Source organism: Spermophilus citellus (assembly GCF_964194105.1).
Source record: "Spermophilus citellus genome assembly, chromosome: 7".
Lineage (NCBI taxonomy): Eukaryota > Metazoa > Chordata > Mammalia > Rodentia > Sciuridae > Spermophilus > Spermophilus citellus.
In genome coordinates, this window is record NC_138188.1 from 121,765,587 (window position 1) to 121,782,233 (window position 16,647).

Below are 16,647 nucleotides of genomic sequence, written 5' to 3' on the forward strand. Positions count from 1 at the left end.
GATATTTCAACAAGGGGAATAACAGTCTTTTAAATAAATATTACTGGAACAACTGTATAGCCACATTCAAAAGAATGAAGTTAAATCTCTTTCTTATACCATATGAAAATTAACTCAAAATGGATTATAGACCTAAATGTAGAGTTAAAAATATAAATGCTTAGAAGAAAACATAAAAGAAAATCTTAATGATCTTGAGTTAGGCAACACTGCTTTTGATATGACACCAAAATCACAAATAACAAAAGAAAAAATAATAAACAAAATTTTAAATGCTATCATCAAGAAAGTGAAAAGACACCTCAAAGAGTGAGAAAATATCTGCAAATCATATATTTGATAAAGAGCTTGTATCCAGCATATGGAAAGGACTCTTAATAATAAAAACATAAATTATTTAATTTTTAACATAGAAAAAGGGTTTGAATAGACATTTCTAAAAAAAAATACACAGATAGGCAATAAGCACATTAAAAAGATGCTTGAGCTGGGCTGGGTGCATGCCTGTAATCCCAGCAGCTCGGGAGGCTGAGGCAGGAGGATGGAGAGTTAAAAGCCAGCCTCAGCCACTTCGAGGTACTAAGCAACTCAGTGAGACCCTGTCTCTAAATAAAATACAAAATAGGGCTGGGGATGGAGCTCAGTGGTAAAGTGCTCCTAAATTCAATATCCAGTATAAAAAAAATGCTCGACATCATTAATTATTGGGGAAATACAAACCAAAACCACAAGGAAATACCACTTCAAATTCATTAAAATGGCTCTATTTAAAAAGATAGACATTAACAGATGCTCATGAGGATGTGGAGAAATTGGAAGCCTAATACATTGCTGATGGAAATGTAAAATACTGCAGCCACTTTGGAAACCAGTATCTCCTCAAAATGTTAAGCCTATAGTTATTATATGACCCAGAAATTCCACTCCCAAAATGAAAACATGCTCATACAAAACTTGTACATGAATGTATTACTAATAGCAAAAAAAGCACAGACAATCCAAATGTCCATCAACAGATGAAAGGTAAGTAAAATATTATTTGGCAATAAAAAGATATAAAGTACTGATCCATGCTATAACATGGATGAACTTTGAAAACACTACATTAAGAAGATAAAGAAGCTAAACACAAAAGACCTCATATTATATGATTTCATTTATATGAATGTCCAGAATAGGAAAATCTATTTATAGAAAAAGTAGCTCCATGATTGTCTAGGGCTGGGGGTTAGGAGAAATGAGGAGTGACTGCTAATGGGTATGTGGTTTCTTTTTGTGATGAGGAAAATGTTCTAGAGTTGATTGTGGTGATGTTTGCTCAACTCTGTGAATACTGCGAACTACTGAGTAGTGAAAATAAGAGCAAGGAAGGGAGGGAGGGAGGGAGAGGGAGGAAAAGTTCCACAGGTAATTCTAATGTTAAAGCCTATTTCTGATAACTTACCTTCTAGATTCCTTGGGAGTAAAGATTGTATCTTCTAAATCTTTGTCTCTTCCATATCTTTACAGAATAATAACCAGCACAGAATAGGAGTGTGTTATATTTGAATGACTTTTTGTTTGTTTTGGAGAAGCAAAGTATTCTTGGGGAATCCTCACTTTAATCATAATTTTAAGAGTCAGGTTGCCACTTGGCAGATTTGTTGTCTTGGCTATCTTGATTCATTTGAGCTCCCCAAGCAATTAATTCAGCTGTAGCACACAGAAAGAAGGCAGATAGACAGAGCAAACCAAACTGACCGGTTCCACCATCAAAGTATGGTTGTTCTGTCATATACCAGTGTATGTGGCCTCTGGCCCTTAGGAACCATTCTTTTGACAGTTCCCCAGGACATGGTTCTGGTTTGACTGACTTTGTTTACTAAATAAATTAATTCCTTCTTCTGGAGTAGTTTCAAATTTTAAACAGAAAGCCATCTATTGACAGTCACTGATACACAGGATTTTATTGTTTGATATTAAACAATTAAGAGTTATTGTTTTTTTTTCCTACAAGTACACTATACATGAAAATAAATATAATCTGGAACACAGCCACTAGGAGTAGGGAGAAAGGGGATTCTACATCCACCCTGTGCCTTAAAGGGACAGTTTTACTTTAACAAATCCAAGTGCAGACTGTATTTCTTTCAAGGAAGTAATACTCTCTTTTGGCAAGATGTGCATAGAAGAGTCTAGTGAACATTTCTTTCTTTCTTTTTTTTGGGGGGGGGCGGTGCTGGGAATTGAACTCAGGGTCTTGTGCATGCTAGGCAAGCATTCTACCATGGAGTTTCATCACCAACCCCTGGTGAACATTTTTTAACATGAGTTTAGTTATATAGACACAATATTTTTTTTTCCAGTGCCAGGGACTAAACCCAGGGCCTCATGCACTACCACCGAGCTATACCTCCAGCCCAAAAACACAATATTTTTTAAATGTCAAGAATTTGATCTTTGATCTGGTAAACATCAATAATTAAAAATAAGCTTGAAATTGCTACTTTCAAAGTCTCTAAAGGTACACACACAAAAAAGGAAAATGCTGAAATAAGTGAAGATGTTTACAAATATAGGGAATTTTGTCTGAAACATTATCTTGTTTGTTCAACCCAGCAAATAAACCACAATAGTCTGAGTATAGGACAAAGATTTGATATGAAATTAGGGAGAGGTTTTCCCTTCCATAACTTGAGCAAGTTCAATACACTCAGAAAAACAAAATCAGGAAGTGAGACGCCAATCTGAGAAACAAAAGAAAGTGTTATATCCTTAGGTATGATAATTTTGAAATTAAATTAGTTTACAGTTAGAAGATTCATTAAGAACAATTCAAAAGATATCATTAGAGCCATAATTTAGAAGCACTGCTCATGAGAAAAGATTATAATATGAAAGTCTCAAACTATATTGATTGCACAAGGTAAACATAAGGCTAGATAATAATAACTGGCATTTTGATGTCTCTCTCACTAGAAAGAAAAAACAAGGGCATGTTGCTGACTAGCATATAAAATGCTCAAAGTGAGATAGTTGGAAAATGCTACAAGATTATTTGGGTTGAGGAGTTGCCCCAGAGGCAGAACATGTCACAATGTCACATCCCTCTTTTTTAGTATCATAACTTCCACCAGAATAAACAGAGGCTTGGAAAATAAATTCAATCACAGATACTTTTTGTTAAAACTACAAGCAAACTATAAAATCAACTTCATACATGTCACACAACAGAACTTTTCCATATTTCCCAAACACAGTGTAATAAACTATTTAAAGTTGGAAGTTCATCTTAGAAAAATATTCATCTTCTTTTCTATGCAATATAATTTTGGAGCTTAGCAGGAAATCACTTCATTAGGGGTATTTTAAAAAATTAGAATTTAAGGGTAATTTCTCTTTTGCTTCTGGTGCAGGTTTTTAGGTCTTTGATGATATAAATAAAGTATATGGAGTGACATAAGAAGAGCTCCAAATACTATAAATATAACCCTATAACTCCCATCATGAAAGCTGCTGAAAAATGGTTAGCAAGAAGTATTCATCTTCCCCAAAGTGGGCTCTCAAGTTATTGATTGTTACACAATTATGAAACAAAGGCAAGGTGAAGGGTGAATAGGGATGGAAAGGACCGCGGCAGGGAAGGCAAGTGCTCCACAGGATAGAACCTGCTCTGTCTTGCTAGCCCCACTTTCCACAGCACCTTTCTAGTGTTCTCTGCTTTTCCTCTAATGCCACCCACATTATCTCAAAGAGAAATGAATCTCCCTTTAAGGAAAGCCAAGCCAGCATCCAGAGGTAACGTGCAGATCCGTAAATGAAAAATGTCCACGTCTAGCAGGCAGACAAGCAAAGGAAAACCAGCTGTCAGTTTCAGCGGCTCCTAGCTGTAACCGGGTTTCAGGTTTCTCTCCGCCTCTGTCTCTCTCACCGTCTCTCCCTCAATAATATCAATTTTCTAATCACCCCAAATCACAAATACATTCTCCATCTGTCCTTGTGAGATAAATAGTGATGAAACAGAAAAATAGAGTGCAATACTCACAACAATGAAGAATTCCTACACATGCTGTTCCATTTTCTTGCTTTAAAAAGATGGAAGGTTATTAAAGAGACTTGCAGAATTAGAAAAATAAAGGGGAGGGGGATTCCACCCGCACAATCCTCCCAGCCCACCGCAAAGGAGCCCAAAGGCTTGCTGACGTCACAGATTCATGAATGGATGTAAATTGGGCTGGTTTAGGATTCCGCACAGACTTCGCTGTGGTGTGTGCCATGAAAAAAAAAAAAAAAAAAAAAAAAGGCGGGGGTGGGGGGAGGGGGAGGGTCCTGAGTATGCCCAGCCAATAGGCTTCAGGCAGTCATGGCCAGCCTTCTTTTAGAAGGAATCTGGTCACAGAATAAACAGAGCCTGCCAATCAGGCGTCTGCCACTGCCTTAAGACAGACTGGCAGCTTGAGAGGTGTGTGTGTGTGTGTGTGTGTGTGTGTGTGTGTGTGTGAGAGAGAGAGAGAGAGAGAGAGAGAGAGAGAGAGAGAGAGAGTGACTGAGAGAGAGAGAGAGAGAGAGAAGCTGTGATAGTCACGAAAATATTATTATTGCTATTAAATGAGGGACTCAAAATAGAATTATGGTGTGATCAATACTACAAAAATGCATGCAGACGAATGTCACATCTTTTATTCATTAGAGCTATTTTTTAACCCTTTTCTTGCTGTTCAGCAATATATCTGACGTGATAAAAACAAATCAAAGTCAGGGAAATAGTTTCTAAAACCGATGAACAGTGGCAACATGACTTGTAACACCAAAACAGTGCATGAGATTAATAATCTAGTGACTAAGAAATATAAATACATAAGACAATATTACATAAATCTAATTGCTTTGTATAATAGTAACATGTTACTAACCTTTTTTTGGTGTGTCAAAAGTGAGTGTGGAAGAGTAATTTATTGCTATGTTTCAATAAGGTACAGCATTCCTTCATTGTTTTACTCAACTTCTGACATTCAATTAAGACAGGGCTCCAAAAGGACTCTTAATAAATCCAAGCAAATTGTGGTTTTGGTAGGAAGTCTTATTATTATCATCAGAAAAAACAACTGTATTAAATTCTCCCAAAGGGCTCTTGCAGTAGAGAGAGAAATAATTTATTACTGTATTCCCCATCATTTTACTTCACAGTTACCAACACTTTACAAATACTGACCATGATTCTTTTGAACTTGGGAAATGTCCCCAAATCCTCAAAACTAGAACAATAGTGGTCAATATAAGACCTTAATTATTAGGTGTCCAGTGACCAAGAACATTCTGCACAGACATCTGCTTTCTCTCTCTCTGAGATAATTTGCACAGCCAAGAAAAAGAACATAGTTGCCTGCTTTATGTAGTTCTGGAGGGTCCAAACCTGACCACTACTAAGTATTACACACTGCTTTACTCATTTGGAAAAAGACACTTTCCAGGATTATTTTATACACAACAAAGGTGTGTGTACTATATGCACTATATGCTCAAACACAAAAATATCACTGAAAACATAGTCAATAAATTTCTCCAAAAGAGTTTATTGTGGAACATCGTTGCAGAAAAGATGTACCAAAAAAGTTTATCCATATAAAATAGGAGTACTCAAGGCCAATGTAGTATTAGTACATTAACAGTAGGTCTGAGGGTACCACATGTGGGCTTATATTAATATATCCATGTACCAAGGTTATTTTAGAGCCAATAAATGGAAAGAAGATGAAGAATGTGCATGTTCTGTTTTTTTGGGTTTTTTTATACAAGGGATTGAACCAGGGGCTCTCAACCATTCAGTCACATCCCCAGCCCTTTTAATTTTTTTTTTTTTTTTTTTTTTTTTTTTAGAGACAGGGTCTCACTAAATTGCTTAGGACTTTACTAAGTTGCTGAGGCTGGCTTTGAACTTATGATCCTCCTGCCTTAGCCTCCCAAGCAGCTGGGATTACAAGAATGTGCCACCACGCCAGGCTATATATATATCTCCAATCAGGATATATTAAAAGAGTCTGATCTTTAAAAAACATTTTTTTCTTCTCAAGTCGTGTACATTAATAACAGGAATCAATAGTCTGCATAGTCCTATTGTGAACTATGTCAATTTGATGGTCAACAAGCTCATCAAATTGTATACATTAAATATCTGCAGCTTTCTGTATGTCAGTCATACCTTAATAAAGTTACTTTTAAAAAATACAGCCAAAAATTGCATTCAAAAACATATTAAAAAGATAGTGCACCATGATCAAGTGAGACTCATCCCAGAGATGCAAGGTTGGTTCAGCATACAGAAATCAATAAACATAATTCTTCACATCAATATACTTAAAGACAAGAATCACATGATCATCTCAATAGGTGCAGAAAAAGCAATGACAAAATACAGCATCGATTCATGTTCAAAACACTAGAAAAACTAGAGATAGTAGGAACATAACTCAACATTGTAAAAGCTATATATGCTAAGCCTAAGGCCAACATCATTCTAAAAGGACGAAAACTGAAAGCATTCCCTTGAAGAACTAGAACACAGGGATGCCCTCTTTCACCACTTCTATTCAATACAGTCCTGGAAACTCTAGCCAGAGCAATTAGAAGAAAGAAATTGAAGGACTCAGAATAGAAAAAGAAGAACTCAATCTATCCCTATTTGCTGATGACATGATTCTATATTTAGAAGACTCAACAAACACCATCAAAAAACTTCTAGAACTTAAGTAGCAGAATACAAAATTAACACCATAAACCAATTACGTTCCTATACATCAGTGATGAATCAACTGAAAGAGAAAATAGGATAACTATCCCATTCACCATGGCCTTAAAAAATTAAAATAAAATACTTAGGAGTCAATCTAACAAAAAGAGGTGAAAGACCTCTACAATGAAAACTACAGAACACTAAAGAAAGAACTTGAAGAAGACCTTAGAAGTTAGAAAGATCTCTCATGTTCTTGGATAGGCAGAATTAATATTGTCAAAATGGCCATACTACCAAAAGTGCTATACAGATTTAATGCAGTTCCCATTAAAATTCTAATGCCATTCTTCATAGAAATATAAAAATTAGTCATGAAACTCATTTGAGAAATAAGAGACCCAGAATAGCCAAAGCAATTCTCAGCAAGAAAAATAAAGCAGGAGGTATCACAATACCTGACCTTAAATTATACTACAGAGCTATAGAAACAAAAATGGCATGGTATTGTCACCAAAACAGACATGAAGGCCAATGATACAGAAGACCCAGAGATAAACCCACATAAAGACAGTTATCTCTTATTAGACAAAGGTGCCACAAGCATACATTGGAGAAAAGATAGCCTCTTCAACAAATGGTGCTGGGAAAACTGGAAATCCATATGTAATAAAATTAAATTAGAGCCCTATCTCTTATCCTGCATAAAACTCAACTCAAAATGAATCAAGGGGTCTGGGTTGTGGCTCAGTATTAGAGCATTTGCCTGACATGTGTGAGGCCCTGGGTTTGATCCTCAGTAGCACATTAAAAATAAATAAAGGTACAAAGTAGATCCAGGACATGGGCATTAGATCAGAGACCCTTACCTACTAAAAGAAAAAGTAGGCCCAAATCTCCATCATGGCAGAGTGCAGTGGTGCAGGCCTGTAAACCCAGCAGCTCGAGAGGCTGAGGCAGGAGGATTGTGAGTTCAAAACCAGCCTCAGCAACAGCAAGGTGCTAAGCAATTCAGCGAGACCCTATCTCTAAATAAAATACAAAACAGGTCTGGGGACCTGGCTCAGGGGTCTAGTGCCCCTGAGTTCAATTCCTGATGCAAAAAAAAAAAAAAAAAAAAAAAAAAAAAAAAAAAAAAAAAAAAAAAAAAAAAAAACTTCATCATGTTGGTTTAGGAACTAAATGCCTCAACAAGACTCTTAAAATGTAAGAAGTAAAATCAAGAATCAATAAATGAGATCATATCAAACTAAAAAAATTCTTAACAGCAAAGGAAACAATCAAGAACATGAAGAGAGACCCTGCATAAAGGGAGAAAATCTTTGCCATCTGCACCTCAGATAGAGCATTAATCTCCAGGACATATGAAGAACTAAAAAATTAATACCCCCAAAAAAATCAATAAATAGGCAAAGGACTGAACAGACATTTCACAGAAGAAACATGAATGGCCCACAGATATATGAAAAAGTGTTCAACATCACTAGAAAGTAGAGAAATTAAAACTACATTGAGATTTCACTTCACTCCAGTCAGAATGGCAATTATCAAAAATACAACCAATGGGCTGGGGATATAGCTCAGTTGGTAGAACACTTGCCTCACATGCATGAGGCCCTGGGTTCAATTCCCAGGACCACAAAAAAAAAAAAAGAATACAAGCAACAATAAATGTTGGTGAGAATGTGGGAGAAAAGGTACACTCATACATTGCTGGTGGGACTGCAAATTGGAAGCAGTATGTAGATTCCTCAGAAAACCTGAAATGGAACCACCATTTGACCCAGATATCCCACTCCTTGGCATATACCCAAGGGATTTAAAATCAGCATGTGGTAGTGACACAGTCACATCAATGTTCATAGCAGCTCAATTAACAATAGCTAAGCTGTGGAACCAACCTAGGTGCCCTTCAATAGACAAAAGGACAAAAAAATGTGGTACATATACACAATGGATCATTACTCATCCATAAAGAAGAATGAAATTATGGCATTTGCAGGTAAACAGAGGAGAATTGAGGGGGAAGGAGGAAGGACGGGAATGGGAAAGACAGTAGAATGAATCAGACATAACTTTCCTATGTTCATATATGAATACGTGAGCAGTGTAACTTCACTTCTTGTACAACTACAAGAATGGGAAGTTATACTCCATGTATTCATGATATACATTCTACTGTCATGTATAACTAAAAAGAACAAATAAAAATGATTTTAAAAAACAGAGCCAAAATTCTTATAAAAGCTAACACATTTGTAAGGTTCAGTAGTAGCATCATTACTACTTATAAGTCAACAAAGGGTGGGGGTAGTCTCTGCAGTAATTCAACAAAACAGGTCTATAAGTGCTTCTTGTAACAGTTACCCAAAATTGTTGGTTCAATATATAATCTGGCAAATGAAAACTAGTTGACTTTATGGCCTTGCCACTTTAGTAAGATAAACTTGGTCTGGGTTAGCATACTTCGCTGTACCACAGAAATAACTGAACCAACAAAGACTCCTCCATGTAAAATATCATGCGAAACCATTGGGAAGATAAGCTATGGAAGCTGTAGAAGTAATTCTTGAAGGAAGCCATTATTGTTTGGGGAACAGAGGAAGGTGGAGGAGGCATGAAAAATGTAACCACTAGAACAGCACTGCCCAAGAGAACTTCCTGTGGTGATGGAAATGTTCAATAACTTGCACTAATATCACAGCCACATGTGGCTACTGAGCATTTGAATGTGCTGAGTGTGCTTGAGGAGCTGAATTTTTAACTTTATTAAATATTAATTTTAAAGTAGCCATGTGTTGGTAGCTACCATATGGGACAGTTTACATATAGAAATAGCAAATCATAAGTAATTTTTTTTGAGATAGGTTCTATTTGGCCAGGGCTGGTCCCTAACTCCTGGGTTCAAATGAACCTTCTGGCTCAGCCTTCCAAGTAGCCAGGATTACAGGTATGTGGCACTGATCACAAGTAAATTTTTATTTCGGCATGTGGGCATGCTGAGCATGGAGAACTACAAAACCATCATCGAGGTGAATAAGTTCTTTTAAGAACCAAATGAACCTCTTCAAATTTCAATAATGACTGGAAGATGATGATGGTCTCCTTACCGAAGAGATATTAAAAACTCATTTCTAGATAAAAATCTTAAGTATAGAAAGAAATTAAGGTACAACTGTTCTGTCATAAAAATATGAACAATTCTAGTTTTTGTTTTTTGAGGAAATTGTATTCTTAAAAAAGGAAAATGACTCATTTAAGCTAGAATTTAAGAGAAGTTGAAAGTCTCATGACTCAGTGGCAACTTTTGTCAAAAATACTAGGGAAAATAAAGAGTATAGTGACCTCAAATGCTAACACATGAAGACTCAGATTTCCTTCACAGGCATCAGAATGTAGTGATAAAAGCTGGTTAAAAGATGTGGGTTCACATGCTGTCTCTGCCACTTCTTAGTTATATAATTCCAGAAAGACTTGAGTTTCAATTTTTGCCTTAGTTATATGGGGATAAAAATAGACTAAACTATTATTGGAACATTCAATAAAGTAACATATATAAAAAGTTTAGTACAGTACCAGCATATAGAAGATAAAAAAAAATAACACAGTACCTATTTTGTTTGTTGTTATTATCCAAATACCATGACTCTTCTACTCACTCAACAAGGGAAATTTCAACAGTTGTGCAGATCCAGGAATCAAAATTATATGGAATAATACAAAAAAATTTATGTGTGTTTATAATAAAACTTGAGCAGGCCCTTTCAGGATATTTTAAAAAAATATCTATTAGGGACACTTCTTCCAAAGAAAAACTAATCCAAATTATTTTCCTTAAAGAGATTGGGGAATTGTCTCACAGGTTCTTAATCAAAGGAGAAAAACCTTCAGGGAGTTAAGCCAGCTGATCAAGAAGTCTGTTCTTTTTCTTTTTTAGGCAGCTAAATATTTAGTTTTACATAAAGATATAGTTTGGGGGCTGCGGTTGTGGCTCAGTGGCAAAGTGCTTGCCTAGCATGTGTGAGGCACTGGGTTCGATTCTCAGCACCACATATCAATAAATAAAATAAAGGTTCATTGACAACTAAAAAATATTTTTTTAAAAAAGATATAGTTTTATAAATGATATGAACTAATATGGAAAGTGATCCATCTACTAGGTGGGAATACTGGTCAAAATTCACTACTTCCATCCTAGAATGTTAAATGTTAATGTTAACCTACCGTTTTCTATCCAAAACATTAGGATCCTTAGTCAACAAGTGAATTTCAAAGATTTCAGCAGACTATTTTTTTTTTCTGTTCAGCTCTCAATAAATTCCTGTCTGAAAAAGTGATTCTTAAGAAACATCTAAGGAAAAACATTCTTATAAGTATCCTTAAAATCTATCACTATATAAAGGAAATAATCAAAAAGCTACATGCTTTCTAAATTAATCTAGTATCCCTCAGCAGAATCGATATCATTGAGTCTTATAGATTTCCTTTTTTGAAGAATTATTATAAGGAAGAGCCATATTGCTTTTGCATTGTCAACTTGTGAGGCACTGGGTTCGATTCTCAACACCAAGTATCAATAAATCAAATAAAGGTTCATTGACAAATAAAAAATATTTTTTAAAAAAGATATAGTTTTATAAAATGATATGAACTAATATGGAAAGTGATCCGTCTACTAGGTGGGAATACTGGTCAAAATTCTCTACTTCCATCCTAGAATGTTAAATGTTAAATTCACATAAGGAATTCATATTACAACTTAATACCAGGGAGCTTTCTGTTCTTGCAAAATTATTTGATGTCCACCTTTTATAGAACAATGGTGTAATTTGCTGAATTCCCCTTTTTTCTGTCCCTGCTGCTGGGAAACTCAGAGCTAACTTTATATTCTCTATATATGCTTTTGTGATTAGCATTTTTGCTTTGTCTTCCTTGTTTTGAGTTTGATTTCCCTTTTGTTAACCTTGTTGTATATATACATCCTTCATAAGCACCTCAAACCCTTCTTGAAAAGATAGACTACAAATAAAGATTTATACTAAATGCGTATCTGTTAACTTTTTAAAAAATAAGTCTTGTGATAAATTCTACAATCATCTTTATGATAAAGGAAAACTAAAAATATACACAATGATGGCAAACTTAGAAAAATATCATGAGTTAACTGGATTTGAACTCTTTAATATGTTTTTTCAAAGGATAATAAAACATCTAGTCAACCGAAGAAAAGCAATTGCTTGAAATTTTATATGCCATTTAGAATAAATCTTAACAGCTTAATGACATTTTAATGTATTATCCTTGTCAAAAGGATGACTATAAATGAGGGATGTAAGAATTCTTCTTTTATTGATACTGCAAACGCACTGAAGCAAATCAAAAGCAAATGGATTTCTCAATTAATAAAATATTTAACATCCTCAAAATACACCATTCCATAATATGCAGATTATGGCAAGATGCCACATACCAAACCTTTGTAGGACTAAAAATAATATCTGGCATTTATAAAGGCATTTTACACATTGAAAGAGTAAAATGAAACTTCATACATTATTCTTATACATAAAATTCATAATACTTTCTTGGCTGGGAGTGTACCTCAGTAGTACAGTGTGTGCTTGGCATGCTTAAGGCCCTGGGTTGAAGTCCCAGCACCAAAAAAAAAAAAAAAAAAAAAGAGGTGGAGGGACAGAGAAACTACTTACTTTCTGAGCACTCACATGAAAAATAAATCTTAACCTCTTAACCATCTAAATTCTGTTCTTCTATCTCAATTTGTTCACATTAGCTAGATACAAATTGACATTTCTACTTCAACCTCACAGCACAGGCAAGATAATGAAGATCCAAACATCAGAATATGGATGTTGGCCTTTTTAAGTTTACACCTATACCTTCTCCATTTGAGGGAACTGTATCTTCCCCCACTTGAAGCTAGCTAGGGCTGGAGGAGTGAGAAGGTGGCACGAGGCTGAAACTCATCTCCTTAGTTAGTGAAAGGATAGACACATGACCCAAACCAGCCAATGAGTATCAACTGACTCATCTCCAGGATGTTTGCGACAGTTATTGGAGAAGAAATGAACATTTGTTTTATCAGGTTACTAGCTATAAGAACTGTATAAGCAAATGATTGTCATCTTGGTTCATATATAGGACAGAGGAAAGTAGCCCAGAGGAGTAAAGGGAAGAAGACAGACTGCTGATAACAGAGACTAACTTAGCCACTTACTCTGCTGGACCTCTCAAATATGTAAGGCAGTCAATTCCGTCCTCCTCCCCCGCCACCTCTTTTTTCACTTAAACCAGTTTATTATAAGTTTCTGTAAACTGCAGCCAACAGAGAAGCCTTATTAACACAATATCATTTATTCATTATCTTCCATCATACTCCACAAAGCCAAATCCTAAGTAAGGTTACTTAACTGTTCCATGCCTCACTGAAAAATGGAGGCAATTACAATGTACTATAGAACCTCACCATGGTAACCAATGTTAGCTACAAACTCAATAACCCTATAACCAAAACCATAACTCAACTTATCTCTTATATCTCTAAATTACATGCATTTTCTTATTGGTTATTCTTATTCTGAGATGGACAGACTACAACTCTGGATTTCTTAAATTGTTTACTGTCTAATCAAAGGTTACAAAAAACAATTTTTTCTTCTGATCTATCCCTTTCCTGGCTTTCATTTTAAAGTCAATTGTCAATTATCTTTGTCTGAATGTCCACTTTAAGGTTTTCCTCCTGCTATGATCTTCAGTCTATGTATGCTGAAGAAATTTAAGATCAAGCAAAATATAAACTGAATGGCCAAAAATCTTCCAAAAACCATTTTGACCCAAGTGAAAAATTATTTCATCATTTACTAATTTGAATTATACTCTCTTCCATTATAAAGACAAGCATAATAGTTGAGTACAATAATAATACCTATAAACTATCAATTTTTATTATATGTCAAGCATTGTACTAAGTGCACCACATAAATATTTAATTTAATTCAGACAAAGATTTAAATAGTATTTTAATCCCATTTTAAGATGAAAGGTTAAAGGCATAGAAAGGTTAAATAACTTGAAATAACAAAGCCAGTTTAAAGAAAAAAAAGAGAGCACAGTGGATTCCAGAACCTATTTTCTTATGCTCATCTGTTGGTAAGAAAAAAGAATTTAAATAGGAGTCTCACACTAGAAGTATCCAAACAATTGGATATGATTAAATATGTATAATTATCCATTTAAAATGTTATGCTACAGTAATTATTGAAGAAGCCCATTTTAAAAGTACGATCCACAGGTCTGTGAATAAGCAATAAAGGGTGTCTGGCAGCTCCATCTGTGATAGCAGTAAGAACGGTAACAGGCAAATGAAAAACCAATCTGTTAGAACCTATTTCATGAAGTAAGCTGTTCAAGACTACCCAGGCAGACTAATGTGTGTGCTTAGAACCCCAGTGAAAAAAAAGGCACCTGAAATATTTACTTTTGATGAAATCAGATATTTGATATATAGGTTTTTAAAAATCAAACTTGTTATTGTGGGAGAAAATGAGAATTTTATTATATATACATATATAAATATAAAATATTCTTAGCATTGCGTAATGATTTTGAATTAATGTTTAGGCAAGAGGTTATTTTTTTTTTTGTACCAGGGATTAAACTTGGGGCACTCAACCCCTGAGCCACATCCCCAGCCCTATTTTGTATTTTATTTAGAGATAGGTTCTCACTGAGTTGCTTAGTGCCTTGCTTTTGCTGAGGCTGGCTTTGAACTCACAATCCTCTTAGCCTCCTGAGCTACTGGGATTACAGGCATGCACCACCGTGCCTGGCAAGAGGTAATATTTTTTTCAGTGTTTGGGACTACAGAGGTCTTAATCTAGCCTTGGGTTTTAAAACACAATAATCTTACAGATTATTATGAGATTATTAAAGGTTATTGTGTCCAAAGTGGGAGGTACTCTAGATGCACAGCATGTAAGAGCAAGCTGAGTGCTAGAAACGTAGCCCAGGAAGATGACTAGCATGGTGGGTCCTCTCAGGAGAACTGCTATTCTATCTTCTCATTCATAGAAACTGTTAAAATAAAGCCAGAGTTTCTTAAAGTGTTACACATATCCCCTCCAGATGATACAGTTCTTCTCTTCCAGCTCTTTTTTTCATATGAAGACTTGCATGCATTTATAGTAGCTTCATTTGTAATAGTTCCCAAATGAAAACAACTCAAACGTCCATCATCATGTGAATAAATAAATATCCATACAATGGAAATACTATTCAGCAATAAAAAGAAATGTACTATTGATATATGTTGCAATGGGGACGAATCTGAGTAGTTATACTGAGTGAAAGAAGTCACATAAAAGAGTATATTTGGGCTGGGAACATAGCTCAGTTGGTAGAGTGCTTGCCTTGCATGCACAAGACCATGGGTTCAATCCCCAGAACCATACACACACACACACACACACACAAAACTCATCTTCTACGATTCAGTTTACAGAAGATTCTAGGAAGTTCAGACTAATGTATTATGACAGAAAACATACAATAATTATTGAAGGCTTGGTCCCAAGGGTAGCAATGTTCAAAGGTAAGGCTTTGGGGAAATGTTTAGATCATGAAGACTTTGACATTTTCAATGGGTTAATTCACCGAGGCTGAATGGACTGCTGGGAGGAAGTAGAGGTTATGGGAGGTGGGACCTGGTTAAAGGGAGTGGTCCGTGGGGATGTGCCCTTGAGAATGCATATCTATATGTTATCCCCAGTCCCTTTCCTTTCTCCCTCTCTCTGCTTTCTGGCTACCATGAGCTGAGCAGCTTTTCTCTGCCATGCTGTTTCTCCATGATGTTCTGCCTTGCCTCAGGCCTGATGCAATGGAACCTGCTGACTATGGACTAAAATCTCTGAAGGCATGACCCAAATATATCTTTTCTCCTTTTAGTTATTTTTCTCAGGTATTTGCCACAGCAATGAAAAGCTAACTAGCAGTACAAAAAGTTAAAAAATTACTATTCTATGACAAATACATATAACACATATCTATTTTTTGCTATTCTTGTACTTACACAAACACATGCCTTTTATGCTAAACTATCTTCTTTATATTGTGCTCTTTTTTGAGTTGTAGATTTTGAAATTCCAGAAATAATAATTAGGAACAAATATGGTCCTAGACATTCTGTTTTTTTTTTAAATTATTTTTTAGTTTAGTTGGACACAATACCTTAATTTATTTTTATGTGGCGCTGAGGATCGAACCCGGGGCCTTGCACATGCTAAGTGAAGTCTCTACCACTAAGCCACAACCCCAGCCCCTAGACATTCTTTGTAAACACTCTTTTACTATACTTTACAGCTCATAAAGTACTTTAAAATAGAGTTGTAGCTAGTCCCAAGGCCCCAGGGAGATTAGTTCATCTACTCTAGCTTTATCTAAACTCTGTAACATATTAAAGATTTACTAAACTTTTAAATTCGATCCATGACCCTTTTCCCTCCCTCCATAAAGACCTGTTTTCTATCATTCAATGAGTAAAAATTAAAAACTATTTTTGGGCTGGGGATGTGGCTCAAGCGGTAGCGCGCTGGCCTGGCATGCATGCGGCCCGGTTCCATCCTCAGCACCACATACCAACAAAGATGTTGTGTCCGCCGAGAACTAAAAATAAATATTAAAAATTCTCTCTCTCTCTCTCTCTCTCTCTCTCTCTCTCTCTCTTTAAAAAAAAAAAAAAACTATTTTTGTTTATTTATTTTTGCAGTGCTGGAGGTAAAACCCAAGGCCTCCTAGACAAAGCACTCTACCACCGAACTATGCCCCAACCCTAAAGTTGAATTTTAAAAAGTGGCAATGCAATGATGAAAAAGTCCGTTTCTAGTATCAAGGAGCTTTGGTGAGATGAGTAACTACACAAAGTGGTT

At 35.5% G+C, this 16,647-nt stretch overlaps 1 protein-coding gene across 4 annotated transcripts in view; it reads right to left on the reverse strand.

The window, feature by feature from the left end:
- The window catches only part of MAP3K13 (mitogen-activated protein kinase kinase kinase 13), a 144,411-nt gene that overhangs the window by 105,529 nt on the left and 22,235 nt on the right, over window positions 1–16,647 (reverse strand). For 2 of the 4 annotated variants that reach the window (XM_081302157.1, XM_081302155.1), the window contains exon 1: window positions 4,025–4,235. The exons of the other annotated variants lie outside the window; for them this stretch is intronic. The gene's annotated coding sequence lies outside the window, so the exon portion shown is untranslated. Of the gene's footprint in view, window positions 1–4,024; window positions 4,236–16,647 lie in introns of those variants that run through there. 4 annotated transcript variants of the gene reach the window in all.